Here is an 18,420-nt window from a genome sequence, read left to right on the forward strand (position 1 = left end):
AAACTTCTGACCCACTGGGAATGTGATGAAAGAAGTAAAAGCTGAAATAAATCATTCTCTCTAGTATTATGCTGACATTTCACATTCTTAAAATAAAGTGCTGATCCTAACTGACCTAAAACAGGGAATTTTTACTAGGATTAAACGTCAGGAATTGTGAAAAACTGAGTTTAAATGTATTTGGCTAAGGTGTATGTAAACTTCCGACTTTGACTGTATAAATATAAATATATATACACACAGTGCATTCGGAAAGTATTCAGACCCCTTGAATTTTTCCACATTGGTTACTGTGCGTTACAGCCTTATTCTAAAATGGATGAAATAGTTTTTTTCCCTGATCAGTCTACACACAATACCCCATAATGACAAAGCAAAATCAGGTTTTTAGAGATGTTTGCAAATGTATTAAAAATATAAAAAAACTGAAATATCACATTTACATGTATTCAGACCCTTTACTCAGTACTTTGTTGAAGGACCTTGGGCAGCGACTACAGCATTGAGTCTTCTTGGAAATGATGCTACAAGCAGGGCACACCTGTATTTGGGGAGTTTCTGCCATTCTTCTCTGCAGAGCCTCCCAAGCTCTGTCAAATTGGATGGGGAGCATTGCTGCACAGCTATTTTCAGGTCTCTCCAGAGATGTTTGATCGGGTTCAAGTCCGGGCTCTGGCTGGGCCACTCAAGCACATTCAGAGACTTGTCCCGAAGCCACTCCTGCATTGTCTTGGCTGTGTGCTTAGGGTCATTGACCTATTGGAAGGTGAACCGTCTGAGTCTGAGGTCCTGAGCACTCTGGAGCAGGTTTTCATCAATGCTTCCGTCTGGCCGCTCTACCATAAAGACCCGATTGCTGGAGTGCTGCAGAAATGGTTGTCCTTCTGGAAGGTTCTCCCATCTCCACAGAGGAACTCTGTCAGAGTGACCATTGGGTTTTTGGTCACCTCCCTGACCAAGGCCCTTCTCCCCCGACTGCTCAGTTTGGCTGGGTGGATATCTCTAGAAAGAGTCTTGGTGGTTCCAAACTTCTTCCATTTAAAATGATGGCAGCCACTGTGTTCTTGGGGATCTTCAATGCTGCAGACATTTTTTGCTATCCTTCCCCAGATCTGTGCCTCGACACAATCCTGTCTCAGGGCTCTGCGAACAATTCCTTCTACCTTATGGCTTGGTTTTTGCTCTGACATACACTGTCAACTGTGGGACCTTATATAGACAGGTGTGGGCCTTTCCAAATCATGTCCAGTTGATTGAATATAACACATGTGGATTCCAATCAAGTTTTAGAAACATCTCAAGTTTGATCAATGGAAACAGGATGCACCTGAGCTCAATTTTGTGTCTCACAGCAAAGGGTCTGAATACTTATATTAATAAGGTATTTCTCTTTTTTATTTTTAATACATACATACATTTGCTAAAACCTGTTTTTGCTTTGTCTTTATGGGGTATTGCGTGTAGATTGCTGAGGAATTTTTTAATTTCCTTTTTAGATTAAGGTTGGAACGTAAAAACGTTAAAAAAAAAAAAAAACATGATCTGCCAAACCGCAGTTCATAACACCCGCCCACTTAACCCGGAACACAGCCGCACCAATGTGTCGGAGGAAACACTGTTCAACTGACGACCGAGGGCAGCCTGCAGGCGCCCAGCCCGCAACAAGGAGTGGCTAGAGTGCGATGAGCCAATTAAAGCCCCCCCTGGCCAAACCCTCCCTCTGGCCAAACCCTGGGCTAATTTTGCGCCGTTTTATGGAACTCCCGATCACGGCCACTACAAACCCGGGTCTTTAGTGACGCCTCTAGCACTACGATACAGTGCCTTGGACCGCTGAGCCACTTGGCAGGCCCTAGGAAGGTGTTTTTAATGTTTTGTACACTCTGTGTATATAGATAACTTTGTTCGAAAAAATAGAATATTTCCTTTGACGGAGTGATACTGAATATAAAAAAAAACTTACCCCACTCAACTTACCCCACTCTCCCCAACCTGACCACACTGGTGAAATGAATGCTGTTTGTGTTTTATCACTTGGGGGCCTTTGTTTTTGATCTGAAGTCTGTGCAGCACGTTTGTTGTCCTCAGAGAAAACCAGTATCTGAGGCTCCCAAGAAAATCATAATAATCATAAACAAAAGAGGCACTGCTTCCTTGTGGTTGTGTGGCACACATCTGGACTTCCCTCAGATTAAACATTCCATATGTGAACTGAGCTGGAAACCATTTGTTCACCGGCAGTGCCGTCACTCCTGCCAAAAGGAAGAGGGGGTTGAGAACGGACCACTGCAGTGAAAAGATTCTAGGTATGGAGTTAATTTGGCCAAAGGTCTTGGTTGCAGTAGGATGCTATTTGGCAGAGTTTAAACATGTAATCTCCCATTTGATTTTCATTCATTGGGCAGGATGGGAGGGTGCCAGTCCCCTTCTCCCGGGAGTAAGACATCCCACCCATATCAAGGTCAAGCTGGCTCTTTATAAACATTGATTAAATGCGCTGGAAATTGCCCTCTGGCTTAGTTTTACACATGAAAGACAAGAGTACCGTGTTGCGAAAGAAAGAAAAAGTTAGATAGAAAGAAAGAAAGCACAAGACATCAGTTTACAGTGCCTTCAGAAAGTACTCACACCCCGTTGACTTTGTCAGCATTTTGTTGTGTTACAGACGGAATTTGAAATAGATTCAATTGCAATGTTTTATCACCCATCTACACACAATACCCCATAATGTGAAAGTGGAATTATGTTTTTCATTTTTTTAAACAAATTAATACAAAAGGAAAAGCTGTAATGTCTTGAGTTAATAAGTATTCAAACCCTTTGTTATGGCAAGCCTAAATAAATTCAGGAGTAAAAATGTGGATGGGTGGATGGGTAAACATTTAAAAAGCAGACATTGAATATCCCTTTGAGCATGGTGAATTTATTAATTACACTTTGGATGGTGTATCAATAGACCCAATCACTGCAAAGATGCAGGCAACCTTCCTAACTCAGTTGCCGGGGAGGAAGGAAACTGCTCAGTGATTTCACTATGAGGCCAATGGTGACTTTAAAACAGTTAGAGTTTAATGGGGTAAAATGAGGATGGATCACCATCACTGAAATTACTCCACAATACTAATCTAACTGAGATAGTGAAAATGAACAAAGCCTGTACAGAATGAAAATATTCCATAACATGCATCCTGTTTGTAACAAGGCACTAAAGTAATACTGCAAAACGTGTGGCAAAGCAATTCACTTTTTTGTCCTGAATACAAAGTGTTATATTTGGAGCAAATCCTATACAACACATTATTGAGTACCACTCTCCATATTTTAAAGCATAGTTGTGTTTGCATCATGTTATGGGTATGCTTGTAATAGTTAAGTACTGTGGAGTTTTTCAGGACAAAAATTAAATGGAATGGAGCTAAGCACAAGCAAAATCCTAGAGGAAAACCTGGTTCAGTCTGCTTTCCACCAGACACTGGGAGTTAAACTCACCTTTCAGCAGGACAATAACATAAAACACATGGCCAAATATACACTGAAGTTGCTTACCAAGAAGAAAGTGAATTTTCCAGAGTAGTCGAGTTACAGCTTTGACTTAAATCTACTTGATAATCTATGGCAAGATCTGAAAATAGTTGTTGAGCAATGATCAACAACCAATTTGACAGAGCCTGAAGAATTTTGAAAATAGTAATGGTCAAATGTTGCACAATCCTGGTATGGAAAGCTCTTAAACTTATTTTATTTTCAATACATTTGCAAAGATTTCTAAAAACATGTTTTCACTTTGTCATTATGGTTTATTGTGTGTAGATGGGGGAGAAAAATGTATACTTAATCCATTTTGAATTCAGGCTGTGACAACAAAATGGGAAATAAGTCAAGGGGCATGACTACTTTGACAACACTTTAACAGCTGAATAATTGCTTTTCAGGATATTCTCTTGATTCGTATTTGTTTCATCATCAGACTGCATCCCAACTGAAGCGAAACAATTAAGAGATATCATTGTGCAACTGTGTCTGGTCTTGTCATTCAAAGAGCAGTCTTGTTTTACAACTGTTAGCAGCAGTCTATAACAAACAAACTGCTCACATGGACTTGGCTTATTTGACAAAATGTTGACCAAACCAATCTACAAAAAGCTTGAATGGATTTACTCTCTAGGAGTTCTGGTGGGCCTTCGCGCTTCAGCAAACAAAGTAAAGGAGGGGTGCTCAACAACAATGACAAAAATCATGAGAATGGCTTGCCAAGAAAAACTTCCAAAAGGACTAATTCAAGGTAAAAAAGCAGTTGGAGCACTCAACAAAAATGGAGTATTAATAATAAAAAAAATAGGGGAGGGGGTGTAGTTCAAAAATGAACCCCAAACGGTTATTGAAAAGGTTATTTGAGGACCCATTAAAATAGGTTATTTGAAGAACCCTTTTAAAGGGTTCTTCGAATAACTTATAGGTGTTCCCCCAAAGTTTAAATTTGAAAAACCCCTAAAGGACACTCCAGGAACCTTTTAGAGCATAGTTAGCATAAGCTGCTAAAACATTTCATGAAATAACAAAAAAAGTGTCAACTGTAACCATTCATTTCCCTTTATAGTTTATTCGCCTAAGCATGACCTTCATCCACAATTTTTGTGTCAGTAATTAGACATTGTTCTTAGGGGGGGCTAGTTATTCCCTAGTACCCTACAGGATGCGGACAGGTGACTGACTTCTCAGCGTCAGTCTTCCTCAGAGTGACAAATTATAATGATAATATGTAATTGGCAAATTATAGCAAACATATATATAAATATTGTGTCTCGTTAATCAATAGGACATGGCAAAATATACATAGGTGATAAAGTATTTGTGTTTTTGTGAATCCTGAGACCGAAGAATCCTGGCAACAACAGTATGGAGACGAGGACAGCGAAAAATCATCGTTTAGTCCCTTTGGATCCACAGTGTCTGAGTAGTACTGCCAGGATGCCTCTCTATGTTTTAGTTTACATACGATATCACCTCTTGGTGAAATGTGGACGGTGTTCCATGGCTACAAAGTGCAGGGAGGGAGGTGAGCCATGGTTGGCTTGGATGCAGTGGGGCGCAATAACATAGCCCATGTTTTATTTCGAATAGCAAGCAGTCTTATGTTCTGCAATGCGAAGTTTCAATGCGAAGTTTAGTTTGACCAATATAAGCAGCCCCGCAAATGCATTTGAGCATGGATATGACAATTATGACATAATTAACCTTTGTATTTTGTATTCTTTACCTGTTATAGGGTGGTAAAACACTGTAGTACTTGTCGTACTTTCACAATGTACACAGTGTCCACACTTGTAATTGCCATTGGGCGGGCCTGGGAGCCAAGTGTCACGCTTCTTGGGTAGCTGTGCGTAACGGAATCGGCTACAGTATATTGCGCGCACGGAGAAAACAAATGCGAGGGTGCAATGTTCTGAACTCTCGTAGATTTGTATCACTTTTGAGAATCTTCTAGTGTTTCAATACAATGGATTTGACGCGACCGGCACATGGGCTGTACTCTGTGGAAAAACACAAACATGGGGGCGTTTTGTCCTGGTTTGACGTGCAGTCTCTGTAGCACGGGTAGAGGCCGGTTCAACGACACCCTTATCATATCGGCGTTGCAGAAACTTGGTGCGCATATCATTAGCTTTGCACTCTAAATCTATGTCCTACAGTTACGTCGGAGTCTTAGGAATTGACCCATCGGTATGTTCCGTTAATGGTGTAGGGTAATAGGGGGTAACTATCCTCCTCTAAGAACAGTGTTTAATTGTTGACACAAAAAAAGCAATGTTTGGAAAACAATTGGTATGTGGATGAAGGTCATGCTTAGGCCAATAAACTATAAAGGGAAATAATGGCTACAGTTTAGACTTTTTTAGAAATTTCCTGAAATGTTGTTTTTAGAAAAGTATATATTTTTTTAAAGTACAAGAAAGGGCATTTTTCTTACTCTCTCTCTCTTCTCGTTGATGTTTCTGTCAAGCCTTTTCCTCCAGCAACCTTTTGTAAGGTGAGGCTGTCAGTACTGCCGTAGACTCTGTCGTCCTCTTCCTCGGCCTCTCATCCTGGATCCTCGGTCTCGGGGACAACCCCAAAGAACTGCTGCAGCTGTTTGGTTGTTGTTTTAGCAAAAACAAACAAACAAGAACACATGAGTATTGGTACAATAAACACTTCTAATCATTATATGCAAATACATAGTCCCTTTTTTTCTTACCAACATTTGGAGCAAGGGTATGATGTGGTGGAGGTAGATATTGTGGAGTTAGAGCTGTTGGCGGTGGAGGTAGAGCTAGTGATATGGTGGTAGAGGTGGCGACGGTAGAGCTGGTGGCCGTATCGGTAGAGGTGGCAGCGGTAGAGCTGGTGGCAGTATCGATAGAGATGGCGGCGGTAGAGCTGCTGGCAGTATCGATAGAGGTGGCGGTGGTAGAGCTGGTGGCAGTATCGATAGAGGTGGCGGCGGTAGAGCTGGTGGCAGTATCGATAGAGGTGGCGGCGGTAGAGCTGGTGGCCGTACCGGTGGAGGTGGAAGCGGCGGTGGTAGAGCAAGGGATATGGTGGTAGAGGTGGTGACGGTAGAGCTGGTGGCCGTATCGGTAGAGGTGGCAGCGGTAGAGCTGGTGGCAGTATCGATAGAGGTGGCGGCGGTAGAGCTGGTGGCCGTATCGGTAGAGATGGCAGCGGTAGAGCTGGTGGCAGTATCGGTAGAGATGGCAGCGGTAGAGCTGGTGGCAGTATCGATAGAGGTGGCGGCGGTAGAGCTGGTGGCCGTACCGGTGGAGGTGGCAGCGGCGGTGGTAGAGCAAGTGATATGGTGGTAGAGGTGGTGACGGTAGAGCTGGTGGCCGTATCGGTAGAGGTGGCAGCGGTAGAGCTGGTGGCAGTATCGATAGAGGTGGCGGCGGTAGAGCTGGTGGCCGTATCGGTAGAGGTGGCAGCGGTAGAGCTGGTGGCAGTATCGATAGAGGTGGCGGCGGTAGAGCTGGTGGCCGTACCGGTGGAGGTGGCAGCGGCGGTGGTAGAGCACTGTGGATTTAGATTACTTTTTCTTGCCGGTAATGGGCTCAGCCACTCTATAACCTAAGTGGCCACGAAGTCCGCCTGTGTGAAGATATCCTTCTCCAAAGGCCACAGCCCACTGGCCAGGAAGCCCTCGACCGCTCTTTCCACACTGGTCACCTTGTTATAGGTCTTTGTGATGAGGCCAGCCATTTGGTACAGTGAGGGAAAAAAGTATTTGATCACCTGCTGATTTTGTACGTTTGCCCACTGACAAAGAAATGATCAGTCTATAATTTTAATTGTAGGTTTATTTGAACAGTGAGAGACAGAATAACAACAAAAAAAATCCAGAAAAACGCATGTCAAAAATGTTATAAATTGATTTGCATTTTAATGAGGGAAATAAGTATTTGACCCCTCTGCAAAACATTACTTGGTGGCAAAACCCTTGTTGGCAATCACAGAGGTCAGACGTTTCTTGTAGTTGGCCACCAGGTTTGCACACATCTCAGGAGGGATTTTGTCCCACTCCACATCTCAGATCGTTTTCAAGTCATTAAGGTTTCGAGGCTGACGTTTGGCAACTCGAACCTTCAGCTCCCTCCACAGATTTTCTATGGGATTATGGTCTGGAGACTGGCTAGGCCACTCCAGGACCTTAATGTGCTTCTTCTTGAGCCACTCCTTTGTTGCCTTGGCTGTGTGTTTTGGGTCATTGTCATGCTGGAATACCCATCCACGACCCATTTTCAATGCCCTGGCTGAACGGGGCCATGTACCAAGATTTGACGGTACATGGCCCCGTCCATCGTCCATTTGATGCGGTGAAGTTGTCCTGTCCCATTAGCAAAAGAACACCCCCAAAGCATAATGTTTCCACCTCCATGTTTGACGGTGGGGATGATGTTCTTGGGGTCATAGGCAGCATTCCTCCTCCTCCAAACACGGCGAGTTGAGTTGATGCCAAAGAGCTCCCAGCTGCCTTGAGATCATTGACAAGATCCTCCCGTGTAGTTCTGGACTGATTCCTCACCGTTCTCATGATCATTGCAACTCCACGAGGTGAGATCTTGCATGGAGCCCCAGGCCGAGGGAGATTGACAGTTCTTTTGTGTTTCTTCCATTTGCAAATAATCGCACCAACTGTTGTCACCTTCTCACCAAGCTGCTTGGCGATGGTCTTGTAGCCCATTCCAGCCTTGTGTAGGTCTACAATCTTGTCCCTGACATCCTTGGAGAGCTCTTTGGTCTTGGCCATGGTGAAGAGTTCGGAATCTGATTGATTGATTGCTTCTATGGACAGGTATCTTTTATACAGGTAACAAACTGAGATTAGGAGTAAATTAAGAGTGTGCTCCTTATCTCAGCTCGTTACCTGTATAAAAGACACCTGGGAGCCAGAAATCTTTCTGATTGAGAGGGGTTCAAATACTTATTTCCCTCATTAAAATGCAAATCAATGTATAACACTTTTGACATGCGTTTCTCTGGATTTTTTTGTTGTTGTTATTCTGTTTCTCACTGTTCAAATAAACCTACCATTAAAAGTATAGACTGATCATTTCTTTGTCAGTGAGCAAATGTACAAAATCAGCAGGGGATCAAATACTTTTTTTCCCTCACTGTATATACATATCCTTTCCCCAGGAAGCGTCATCATCCATTGATCTGCTACCCTGTTTAAAAGGCCTTCAGACCGTTGAAGACGGTACGTTCTAACAGCTGCATCTTGTGGATGCACTGGCGTGACCTAGTGATGAGAATCACTCCCTGGCCTCTTGCTGTCCGAACAGCCTCTAGGCTCTTATGGGAGTGGTGCCCATCGAGGATGAGGATATGGGGTTCCTCAGGGGTCCAACCAACACTGTGGGCCAAGTGGTGGTGCCAGTCAACAAAGAAAGTACTGTCGACCCAGCCTGAGTCACTCACCCTTCCAACGGACCCTAGAGGTGCTTCAACCAGCAGCTGTTCGTTCATCCTCTGCGGTACGTACTGTCCCACTGCACTGATAGCACAAATTACTGTGACTGTGAAGCGCCTCTCTGGGCTGGTCATCCATGCAAACTGTTTTGCTCCCTTGGTGGCCACCACAGGCAACAGATTCTGGACATATTATATTCCCGTCTCATCCATGTTCCAACTCTTTGTTGGCCCGACGTCCCTGACGCTGTTTAAAACGTCCTTGTAGGCCATAAAAAAAACGGGTCAACCTTAAGCTTATTAAAGCCCACCTCGCAAGACTGGTTGCTTGCAGTACTCAAACTGACAGTTGAGGGTTGGACTTCATTAAGCCACTGAACCAATCCACCCCTGCATACCGCTTTCCTTTGTTGAACCTGTGCTTGATTCCCATCCTCTCTGCCACATCGAAGGCGAGTCTTCTCACGTCTCGTGATGTTAGGCCAAACAGGGCAAAAAGTATTATTATTAACTTGCAGGGGGGAGAGGTGCCATTTGAAAAGTGCTCTCTTAAAACCTAGCTAGATAGCTAGCTATATGACATAAAATGCTGTGTAAAATAGCTAAAAGGCTATAAAATAAGATTAACTGTAAAGCTTTCAGTCACTAGTGGAAACATTTACAACTGCAACTAAGTATGATATCTTAATGTACTTACCTCAGACGATCTTGTAGTAAGGTTGCTAGATAGCACTGTCAAGCCCTGATCTGTTTCACCCGTCCTTGTGATTGTCTCCACCCCCTCCAGGGTGTCACTGATTTTCCCCAGTGTATTTATCCCTATGTTTCCTGTCTCTCTGTGCCATGTTCTTCAAGTCAACCAGCGTATTTCACATTCTCCTGCTTTTTGCTATTCTCCGTTTTCTAGTCCTTCCTGTTTTGACCCTTGCCTGTTTCTGGACTCTGTACCCACCTGCCTGACCATTCTGCCTGCCTTGACCACGAGCCTGTCTGCCACTCTGTACCTCCTGGACTCTGATCTGTTTTTGACCTTTTGCCTGTCCACGACCATTCTCTTGCCTACTCCTTTTGAATTGATAAACATTGTAAGACTCCAACCATCTGCCTCCTGTGTCTGCATCTGGGTCTCGCCTTGTGTCCTGATAAGCATGTCTAGCAGTTAATGCTAACTAGTATTTACTGCTAGTGAGGTTGCTAGCTAGCAAGTTAGCATAAACTAGCACTAACTAAATGTCTAAATGACAGGTGGAAACACATTAATAACTATAAAGGGGTAACTAGCTCCCAGGAGACAGGAATAATGTGTACCTGGGGGGGGGGTGAAAATCAAAAGTAACAGTCAGTACCTGGTGTGGCCACCAGCTGCATTAAGTACTGCAGTGCATTTCCTCCTCATGGACTGCACCAGATTTGCCCGTTCTTGCTGTGAGATGTTACCGCACTCTTCCACCAAGGCACCTGCTAGTTCCCAGACATTTTTTGGGGGAATGGCCCTAGCTCTGACCCTCCGATCCAACAGGTCCCAGACGTGGGATTGAGATCCGGGCTCTTTGCTGGCCATGGCAGAACACTGACATTCCTGTCTTGCAGGCAATCACGCACAGAACGAGCAGTATAGCTGGTGACAATGTCATCATGTCAGGATAAGCCTGCAAGAAGGGTACCACATTAGGGAGGAGGATGTTTTCCCTGTAGTGCACAGCATTGAAATTGCCTTCAATGACAACAAGCTCAGTCCGATGATGCTGTGACACACCGCCCCAGACCATGACGGACCCTGCACCTCCAAATAGATCCCGCTCCAGAGTACAGGCCTCGGTGTAACGCTCATTCCTTCGACGATAAACGCGAATCCGACCATCACCCCTGGTGAGACAAAACTGTGACTCGTCAGTAAAGAGCACTTTTTGCCAGTCCTGTCTGGTCCAGCGATGGTGGGTGTGTGCCCATAGGCGAGGTTGTTGCCAGTGATGTCTGGTGAGGACCTGCCTTACAACAGGCCTACAAACCCTTAGTCCAGCCTCTCTCAGCCTATTGCGGACAGTGTGATGTTCAGTGATGTTCGATCCTGTGCAGGTGTTGTTACACGTGGTCTGCCACTGCGAGGACGATCAGCTGTTCGCCATGTCTCCTTGTAGTGCTGTCTTAGGCGTCTCACAGTATGGATATTGCAATTTATTGCCCTGGCCACATATGCAGTCCTCATGCCTCCCTAAGGCACGTTCACGCAGATGAGCAGGGACCCTGGGCATCTTTCTTTTGGTGTTTTTCAGAGTCAGTAGAAAGGCCTCTTTAGTGTCCTAAGTTTTCATAACTGTGACCTTACTTACTTATTGTCTGTAAGATGTTAGTGTCTTAACGTTCCACATGTGCATGTTCATTAATTGTTTATGGTTAATTGAACAAGCATGGGAAACAGTGTTTAAATCCTTTACAATGAACATCTGTGAAGTTATTTGTATTTTTACGAATTATCTTTGAAAGACAGGGTCCTGAAAAAGTTACATTTCTTTTTTTGATGAGTTTGTATACACTACCATTCAAAAGTTTGGGGTCACTTGGACATTTTCTTGTTTTTTAAAGAAAAGCAAATTTTTTGTGAATTAAAATAACATAACATTTATCAGAAATACATTGTTCATGTTGTAAATGACTTTTGTAGCTGTAAACAGCTGATTTTTTATGGAATATCCACATAGGCTTACAGAGGCCCATTATCAGCAACCATCACTCCTGTGTTCCAATGGCACGTTGTGTTAGCTAATCCAAGTTTATCATTTTAAAAGGCTAATTGATCATAATAAAAACCTTTTGCAATTATGTTAACACAGCTGAAAACTGTTGTTCTGATTAAAGAAGCAATAAAACTGGCCTTCTTTAGACAAGTTGAGTATCTGGAGCATCAGCATCTTTAGGTTCGATTACAGGCCCAAAATGGCCAGAAACTAAGCACTTTCTTCTGAAACTCGTCAGTCTATTCTTGTTCTGAGGAATGAAGGCTATTCCATGCGAGAAATTGCCAAGAAACTGAAGATCTCGTACAACGCTGTGTACTCCTCCCTTCACAGAACAGCACAAACTGTCTCTAACCAGAATAGAAAGAGGAGTGGGCAAGAGGACAAGTACATTAGAGTGTCTAGTCTGAGAAACAGACACCTCACAAGTCCTCAACTGGCAGCTTCATTAAATAGTACCCGCAATAAATAGTACTCAGCTTGTCTATGGGAGAGACTTGAGCACAGACTACCAACCTGGTCTTATCATATTATTCTGTAATAAATCCGAAAAACTCCTTTTAGTATGATATATTACGTTTTATATTGTATGTATTAATTTGTGGCTGTCCATCACCCATTTTGTATGATATGTTACGAATTACAATTCGTATTATATGTATTTCAATTTGCAAAATGTACAATATGTTACAAATTTGCAATGTGCAATATGTTATGAATTCTAGCTAGGTGGCTAATGGTAGCTAGCTCCCTAACGTTAGCTAAGGGTTAGGGTTAGTGGTTAGGGTTCATTTTAAAATTAAGGGTTACGTTTTGGAGTTAGGTTAAAGGGTTAAAGTTATGGGAATGGTTAGGGTTAGGTAAAAGGGTTATCTAAAGGGTTAGGGTTAGGGGTAGCTAAAAAGTAGTAAGTAGTTGAAAAGTTGCTAATTTGATAAAATGCTAAAAGTCTGTGACGAGATTCAAACTTGCAACCTTTGGGTTGCTAGACGTTCGCGTTATACGTCTACCCATCCACCTCAAACAACCACCCTACTTTCATTTTTGCCTTAAGTAACCATCTCTCTTAGGTAACCATACCAAACGTATGATATCATAGTAAATGAAGTGTCTCAGATTTACATACAGAATAGTACAAAATGCTCTTAGACCAGGTTGAGACTGTAGTCATGTAGTACCTTGTCAGTGGCGACCTTTCATTCAATTGGGGGTTAGGGATGTTATTTTGGCATTAATACGTGTCACATATCAGTTTGCAAACAATGTAAAAAAAATAATAATAATTGAGCTGCATAAAAACATGTTCTCTTTTTTGCTATCTTGAGTAAGGCAGCTCCAAAATGCAGGTGTTTCAGCCTAGCTCAGTGCTTTCTGTGGTGGTGGGGCAGCCAGTGGAAAATACAGAGTTTAGGGGTTGGTAATGTTTTATAGTTGCGCCATGATTGGCTCAGGGTTCTGTCACTTACAAAACTAACGGTAAAGCTCGAAAATTCAAGCCCTTTGGGTGCTGCAATAGAGTTGCATTAAGGTCAATGGTCACAGATACAATTATGTCAAATCATGTATCTACAGAAGCTTTGATGGGACTGATCATGTCAACATCATACTTTCATAATCTTAGCTGGCAGTCATCATCATGAATCAAGTCGACAATTTAATCCTTGTCATATGAAGAGAAATTATGAAGAGAAATTATAGATAAAACGTATCGGTGCTCATGGGCCATTGGACACGAACAATACACAACAAGTTGGAAATCACAAATTCAATAATGAGTGGTTTGGAAGGAATCAGTGGCTAACTGCAAGCATTGCAAAGTGTTCAATAGCCTGCTATTCAGTGGAGTGGGTGTGTGGTCCCAATTCTCGGTTTAAGGTTCTCTTTTCCAAGCTTAAAATTATAAACATTCAACATTGGAGGTGCTGTCAATCCAGCATGATTTCTGCCACGCTCAAAACAACTGTTAACTCGGAACTGAGAAATCTGACTCAATGAGTTCAAGACAACTGGGATCTCAGGAAAAAACGAGCTGCGACTGGGAAAATACGTTTGAACGGTCATCCAACTCAGAATTGTAAATCGGGAACTCCGGCCTCTTTCTAGAGCTACGACCTGAAGATCACTGAAGTCATCATGATACGACCTTGTTTTTTCTGTGTTCCCAGTTGTCTTGAAAGCACCATAAATCCAGAGAATGCCAGACTTTAATGACAAAGTTTGTTGACATAATTTGCCCACAAGAATGACCGCAGCGCCACCTTTCAGTTCAAGTGAGAACAGCACAACAAGTTGAGTCCAAAAATGTCTTGTATGCTGCTGCATAAATTATGTAATATGCCAGGGAGATATGTATACTGTAGCTAAGAAAGTAATACAAAGTGTATGTTGTGTAGTAAGCTGTTAGTAGCCTATGTGCCTCACCCTAATAATTTAGGGTCTATTTTCCCCTCTTAATTTCATCTACTGTTCCTACTTGGTGGTGCACATTTAGCCTATAACCTGCTTTAGAGAAATGTAATCATCAAATATTGTAAGAGCTTTCATTGTCTGCTTATATGCCCCCTTTATTTATCCTATGCTTCTGACTTGGTGTATAGGGAGAACACTGTGAGAACGGCCCATGTTCTGAATTCTGTCAGTGTACATTTCAAAGGTGCTGAACAAATTGTTATGTTGTCTACGTCCGTCCTAGCTCACTCATTAATGTCTTATTTTAAATTACGGATTGCCTCTTATCCGCTCGTCATCCCCTTATGCCATAGTTTGTACATCTCAATTGTCAGTAGAAACCACATTTGTTTAAGCAAGTCAGCCATATCAGCTATGTTTTTTTAAAGGCAGTATATGAGGCTGAATGAACTGTTTCGCTGCCAGACAAGGCTCCGCTGATAGCCAGGTGTAGCTGTGGTAAGGTGTTGGGAATGCTGTTGGGACTCTGCTGTTGGGACAGCTTTATGTAGGCCCAAACAGTTTGTGGGCACAGTTTGTCCCCGTTATAAGGCAATTAATGTATTGTTTAGTGTTGTGTTGTGTGCATGCATCCCCCCCAAAAAATATTTTGCCCCACCAAGATTGACATGCTAAAATCGCCACTGCACCTTGTAATATGGTAACCTACTGTTTAAACACAGCTAGCTTGACAAACTTCAGGTACAGTAGGTAATATTATGAAAGGATAGTGGGCCAAAAAACAGTGGATCTCCTCAGAGATAAGCAGATTGGACTGAGGGAATCATCAGGTTAAAAGCTACAGCCTAATAAAATGGAAATGATCTAATTATGTTTAAGGGAATATTCACATGTTGCTCATTTGGACTCCAGATTATGGTGTTAAATGATTTTGTTTTGGTAGAGCTTTTATTATAATATGAAAGACTAAGAGTGTATAACCAATACAGTGGGCCCAAATCATTGTTCACAGAACAATTAGAGCTGGACCAAGCATACTGTATATGGAAATTCTGAAATTGAAACATCTCTTCCAGTCCACACCAGAGCTCCTGTGGTAGATTTGGCCAGGGTAACAGAAGTCAATTTTTTTTAGACTTTTTCTTCCCTGCCTCGAGACACATAGTCAACATGTTTATGCTTCTGGCATTTAATTAAATATAATAATATGCTGTTTTTTTAAACGTCCTCCCTCTTGATTTGAGCAACAGAAGAACTATTTGGGAAGAGCTGTAGCATTAAAATGCAGTTAGACGTTCGGAATGCAATTTTTTATAAACTAGAATTGTTTAACTGCGGTTTTAAAATAATTCCAATACGAACCCTAAGAATAACAAAATGACAGGGTGTGTAATTTTGGAACAGAAACCAGATACCAGTCCTGTACTGCAGGGTTTTGAAGGACAAAGTGGTTTCCAGTTCAAAGGGCAGCTGCAATAATCATGATTCCCTCCTAAAATACATAAACAGTGGAGAAAAGTCTGCCTCCATGTAGAATACTTGAACAATCATCCATAGGCTTCCCTCGCTTTAAACAGGGCCCATCCATTCCCATTGTTGTCAGCTCCTGTGGATTCTCAGTTCAAGATTAAAATCATGCAGATGTTGGCTGCTTTTTTTTCTTGGTCAAAACCAAGAAAATACTGTGAGTATGCTTTTTAAATAATTGGTTCAATAGTAAGTTGAAGCCTAAAGGTAAACTCGGTAACTTGTGAAAATGTAAACCCCTATAAAGGGCTTCTAATGTGTGATTTAACTGCTTGTTTTCATTTGACCATGAACACAAATAAAATGTAAGGCCTAAAGTCAACAAAACCGAAATGCACCAGGTCAACCTATAATACACAGGTGTTGTTAGGGGACATTATTTACAGTGGGGCAAAACAGTATTTAGTCAGCCACCAATTGTGCAAATTCTCCCACTTAAAAAGATGAGAGAGGCCTGTAATTTTCATCATAGGTACACTTCAACTATGACAGACAAAATGAGAAAAAAAATCCAGAAAATCACATTGTAGGATTTTTAATGAATTTATTTGCAAATTATGGTGGAAAATACGTGTCTGGTCACGACAAACAAGCAAGATTTCTAGCTCTCACAGGCCTGTAACTTCTTCTTTAAGAGGCTCCTCTGTCCTCCACTCGTTACCTGAATTAATGGCACTTGTTTGAACTTGTTATCAGTATAAAAGACACCTGTCCACAACCTCAAACAGTCACACTCCAAACTCCACTATGGCCAAGACCAAAGAGCTGTCAAAGGATACCAGAAACAAAATTGTAGACCTGCACCAGGCTGGGAAGACTGAATCTGCAATAGGTAAGCAGCTTGGTTTGAAGAAATCAACTGTGGGAGCAATTATTAGGAAATGGAAGACATACAAGACCACTGATAATCTCCCTCGATCTGGGGCTCCACGCAAGATCTCACCCCGTGGGGTCAAAATTATCACAAGAACGGTGAGCAAAAATCCCAGAACCACACAGGGGGACCTAGTTAATGACCTGCAGGGAGCTGGGAGCAAAGTAACAAAGCCTACCATCAATAACACACTACGCCGCCAGGGACTCAAATCCTGCAGTGCCAGATGTGTCCCCCTGCTTAAGCCAGTACATGTCCAGGCCCGTCTGAAGTTTGCTAGAGAGCATTTGGATGATCCAGAAGAAGATTGGGAGAATGTCATATTGTCAAATGAAACCAAAATAGAACTTTTTGGTAAAAACTCATCTCGTCGTGTTTGGAGGACAAAGAATGCTGAGTTGCATCCAAAGAACACCATACCTACTGTGAAGCATGGGGGTGGAAACATCATGCTTTGGGGCTGTTTTTCTGCAAAGGGACCAGGACGAATGATCCGTGTAAAGGAAAGAATGAATGGGGCCATGTATCGTGAGATTTTGAGTGAAAACCTCCTTCCATCAGCAAGGGCATTGAAGATGAAATGTGGCTGAGTCTTTCAGCATGACAATGATCCCAAACACACCGCCCGGGCAACGAAGGAATGGTTTCGTAAGAAGCATTTCAAGGTCCTGGAGTGGCCTAGCCAGTCTCCAGATCTCAACCCCATAGAAAATCTTTGGAGGGAGTTGAAAGTCCGTGTTGCCCAGCAACAGCCCCAAAACATCACTGCTCTAGAGGAGATCTGCATGGAGGAATGGGCCAAAATACCAGCAACAGTGTGTGAAAACCTTGTGAAGACTTACAGAAAACGTTTGACCTTTGTCATTGCCAACAAAGGGTATATAACAAAGTATTGAGATAAACTTTTGTTATTGACCAAATACTTATTTTCCACCATAATTTGCAAATAAATTCATAAAAAATCCTGCAATGTGATATTCTGGATTTTTTTTCTCATTTTGTCTGTCATAGTTGAAGTGTACCTATGATGAAAATTACAGGCCTCTCTCATCTTTTTAAGTGGGAGAATTTGCACAATTGGTGGCTGACTAAATACTTTTTTGCCCCACTGTATAGTCTTTCAGGAAAAGCCGATGATGCAGATTTGGAATTCATTTCAATATGATTTGTGTGGGAATCTTCTTTAGTATTAATGAAAATAAAATCCATTCTAGTAGTTTCACATGCCTGTCTGTGTCTTCTCTGATGATTTGCTAAGTATTTATCTTATGCCTCGATCACACCGACAGCGTCATTGCGTATGCGTCAAACTGTATGCGTAGACAGCTTGACAGAAATGGTAGCAGGTGAACTTTTGTTGCATACATATCCAGATGATGTTGTGTACCATTTTGCGCAATGACGCTGTAGGTGTGATCTAGGCATAAGTCGAGTAGGGGCCTCTAAAAGGTCAACTCTCTCTGCAGACAGGGTCTGCATTACACTTTTTAACATTCACTTTATTACGCTATAATCCACTTTTGAACTTGCCCCTGCTCCAGCTCTTCTACTTCTACTACTACTACTTCTTCTGATTTTAGAATACATTCATTATCATGAGAATGAATAGATTGCAGTTGCTATTGGTTTTGAGGAGTGCGGTTTCTAATTGCATTCTATTGCATTAGGACACTTTGGAACTGCAAAGACATGGCAGCCACAAGCCCTGCAAAACGGCAGAGGTTCTCTCTGTTCATTCCCACTCTCCCTCTCTTCTGTTCCCCTCTCCCCCCTCTTCCTCCCTCCCTTCCTTCGTTCCCCTGTCCTTTTCTGCCTGCTCTGTTTGCCAACCTCCCTGCCAGTGGTTAGTATCACAGATGGAGATTAGGAACACCCTGGTTGGCCATTGTCCTTTGCCCTGGAGTCCCAGAAGGACACACTGAACACTCGATA

Source organism: Oncorhynchus clarkii, chromosome 7, assembly GCF_045791955.1.
Source record: "Oncorhynchus clarkii lewisi isolate Uvic-CL-2024 chromosome 7, UVic_Ocla_1.0, whole genome shotgun sequence".
NCBI classification, from domain to species: domain Eukaryota; kingdom Metazoa; phylum Chordata; class Actinopteri; order Salmoniformes; family Salmonidae; genus Oncorhynchus; species Oncorhynchus clarkii.